Source organism: Tilletiopsis washingtonensis (assembly GCF_003144115.1).
Source record: "Tilletiopsis washingtonensis strain MCA 4186 unplaced genomic scaffold FA09scaffold_30, whole genome shotgun sequence".
Classification (NCBI taxonomy): domain Eukaryota; kingdom Fungi; phylum Basidiomycota; class Exobasidiomycetes; order Entylomatales; genus Tilletiopsis; species Tilletiopsis washingtonensis.
The window spans coordinates 86,725-90,490 of NW_020312027.1; positions in this window are offsets into that span (position 1 = coordinate 86,725).

The window sequence follows — 3,766 nt, forward strand, 5'->3', positions numbered from 1 at the left end:
TGCGCTGCTGCTGGTGGAGCGCAACCGAGAGACGTCGGCGGACGAAGGCCGTGGCGCTGAGCGGCCAACGGGTGCACAAAGAGGCGGCCAGAGCGACAGAGAAGCGCTCGGGCGGCAGGAGGCGTAGCGCACGCTCTCGGTCACGGAAGGCGCGCGGAAGAGCCGCTGAGCAAAGGCCGCAGAGGTGCAGCCTGCTGCGCGCAGCGCAGCGGCATCAATGGCCAGCGTGCAGGACTTGAAGCGAAGAGAGAGCGGTGCAAGAGAGCGCAGCTTCGGCAGCGGCAGGACCTGGAGCGCAGAGAGGGCGTGTCGCAGCGGTGCGTCGTTGGCAGCGCCGCAGCCTTCTCGTGGAGAGCGGCGGCGGGCAAGCGGCAGCAGAAGAGGGCGAGATGGGCAGCGAGGCGGGCAAAGTGCGCAATTGCAAGGAGGCGGCGGAGGGAGCGCATGCGTGGCCAGACGCTGACCGGCCTGCTGAGGGCACCGGCGGGCAAGACGCAGCGGACGCAGCGATGGACCAGAGAGCGGTGCAGAGAGCGCAGCGTGTGCGCGTGGCCCGACGGCAGCCTGGTGCCCAGCAGGCGCAAGCGCAACGAGTGGTGGCAAGTGAAGCGTGCGGCCCGGCGTGGCGTGCGGCCCGGCGAGCGAAGCGAGGTGGCGGGAAGCGGGAGGCGGTAGGCGGGAGGCGGTTGGCGCCGCAACACGAGCTGCAGCGCTCGGCGGGCAAGGAGCTGGGCAGGCAAAGCGCCGGGCCAAGCACTGGCCGCCCTTGACAGGCGAGCGTCCGTGCGCCTGGCACACCGGCAGGGCTGCGGGCAGCAGTCGGGCAAAGCGTGGAGGGCGGCGAGTTGTCGAGTGGGCGGCAAGCGGGCGAGTGGAGCGTCAAGCACGGAGCGTGCAGCGGCGAGCCCGAAGCGTGCAGCGTGCGGCCGTGAAGCGTCAAGCCCGGAGCGTGCAGCGTGGAGCGAAGTAGAGGCGTGAAGTGTCGAGCGTGCAGCGTGGAGCGTGGACCGTGGTCGAGCGGGAGCAAAGCCCGGCGTCGGGCAAGGCAAGCGGCAGGCCGAGCGGCAGGCCGAGCGGCTTGGGGGGCGGGTGGAGGTGAAGCGTGAAGCGTGAAGGGCGGAGAGCGGCGAGGGAAGCGTGCCAGCGGGGGCAAAGCGTGAAGTGCGGGCGGGCAAAGCGTGATGGCTAAGCGTGAAGTGCGGGAGGACAAAGCGTGAAGTGCGGAGAGTGGTGGCGAGCGGCGGGTGAAGCGTGGAGCGTGATGCGTGAGCGGGGAGCGAAGCGGGGAGAAGCGCGGTGGTGGTGTGAGCGGTCGAGCGGCAAGCAAAGCGGCAAGCGTGGCGGTGGGGCGGCTAGTGCAGCTTGCAGGCGGTGTGAGCGGCAAACGAAGCGCAAAGCGGGGAGTGAGCCGTGAAGAGCGAGGCGCAGAGGGCGGGGAGCGCGCGCAAAGGGAGCGGGAAGCGCAGCCTAGCGCGGGTGGTGGTGGTGTGAGCGGTCGGCGCGGCGCGACCAGAAGATCTGCCAGTGCATGCCGCGCGCACCGCATCTTGCCTCCCACCACCACCATGTCCTAATCCATGCCTGACTATCTCCTCACTTCCCATGCCCAGCATGACTCCCGCGGCGGCTGGCGCGCCATCAATGCCGCGTATGACAGCCTGCTGGCCCTCATGCCGCAGTATGGCGGGCGTGCGCTGGCGGGCGGGCTGCTCCTTGCGCAGTACACGCGCCACGCCGGCCAGGACTGGCTCACCCGCCTGCGCTGTCTCTCGCAGGCCGCGCCGCGGCAGGGCAGCCTCTCTGCGGTGGTGGAGGAGCTGAGCAGCGCACTGCTCCCCCAGGTATAGCATATTATCACGTCCTGCTGCATATATGCGCTGACCTAGGCAGGTGCGAGCGTCCGTCCGCCACGCAGAGCAGCGCGCCAACAATGCGGAGAATGAGCGCGCTGCAGCAGACAACCGCGTGCAGGAGGAGCAGCGCGGGGTGCTGCAGCTGCGTGCAGAGCTGGGCATGCTGGCTGGGCGGCTGTTTGGAGCGCTGGTGGATCTGGAGGCGGGCAGCCAGGCGCTGGATGATGAGAGGCATGCAAAGATGGTGAGAGGCCCGCATATATGCGCATACATCTGCTCATACGCAGCAGATAGAGCGTGTGGACGGCCAGAACCGCCTGCAGAAGGAGCGGCGGGGCTGGCGGGCGGCAGAGAGCCAGCAGGCCGCACGCAGAAGGGAGATGGAGGGCCAGCTCAGCCGCGCGCAGCAGGAGCAGCAGTCTCTCGCCGGCAAGCTCAAGGACAAGACTGCAGCGCTGCAGACGGCTGAGGAGAAGCTCAAGATCATCACCGGCCAGCAGCAGCAGATGGCCGCAGACAACGGCGAGCTGCAGCAGCAGCTAGAGGGCGGGACCACCGAGCTCAATAGCAAGGCCGCCGAGCAGCAGCAGACCGCCACCAGCCTCGAAACCGTCACTGGCCAGCTCAAGGACCTCTCGCTCAAGCAGGAGCAGACGGCTGCCGCGCTGCAGTCCGCCAAGCAGCAGCTTGACGAGACGGCAGGCCAGCTCCGCAGCAAGACCACCAAGCAGCAGGCCACCGCTGGCAAGCTGCAGACGGCCACGCAGCAGCTTGAGAGCAAGACCGAGGAGCAGCAGCAGACTGCCACAGAGCTCGCCGGCCTCCGCAGGCTCAACTACGCCGGCAAGCTCACCGACGAGCGGGCAGCTCACGCCAAGACGCAGGCCGCTCTCAAGACTGCGCATACATCCCTCGGCCGCCACCTCCTTGACCTCAGAACGGCCACATCTACGCTCGAGCTCTGCAACGGAGAGCTGGCCCAGGAGGAGCAGCGGTGCAGCAAGCTGGCCGAGGAACTGCAGACTGCGCTGGATGGCAAGGAGACTCTGCGCGGCCTTAGGGTTAGAAGGGGTTCCCCAGCAGGGGTTGGAACTTTTTTTTATGTCAAAATGTAGCCAGTATGCTGATGCACATGCTCCACGAAAAGAAGTGCGGAGGGTTGGATATTTACGGTACTTCACTCAGACGCAAGTGCAAAAAGTACCTGAATTTACTAAGTAGCGCCCCTTCAGAGGTAAGCCTTTGGGACTTTTATTGCACCAGCAGGTGGATCAGAGTCAGAAAGGACTCCAGAGAAGATTTGGGAGTCATACGTTTCCCAGATGGTGCTCGATGTCATCTGCAAGACCGTGGGAACAAAACTTGCACGGATGATGACGAGCTCAATAGGCAAGATGGCAGGCATATGAAGCTACCTACACGCTCTCCTGGACCAGGGCTATGCACCAGTAGCAGCCTCATACCACCTGCTCATCATCTGAGATAGTTGGCAAAACAGACCAAAATGGCCAAGCTGTCAAGGCCCCCCCCTTGGGATTTTTGATCAGAAGTGAGGCGCACTGTGGATGACTTCCAGATACTCTGCAGCTGCTCTGGCACGCTGCAGGCAGCATCAGAGGGCTGCTGGGATGCTACAGTCTGCGTCTGGGTCTGTCAAAGTCATCACAGGCTGCTCATCATCACCAACCCTGCCTGTGCGCATCCCCCAGCTAGGGTCAGGGTCAGAGTCAGCCCTAGGCCTGCGCATCCCCCACCTAGGGTCAGGGTCAGGGTCAACCCTAGGGGTGCAGATCCCCCAGCTAGAGTCAGGGTTTGGGTCAACCCTAGGCCTGCACTTTCCCCAGCTAGAGTCAGGGTCAGGGTTGTCTGCATGCTGCTTGAGGGCATCAAGGGCAAGACTATGACTGCTCTGC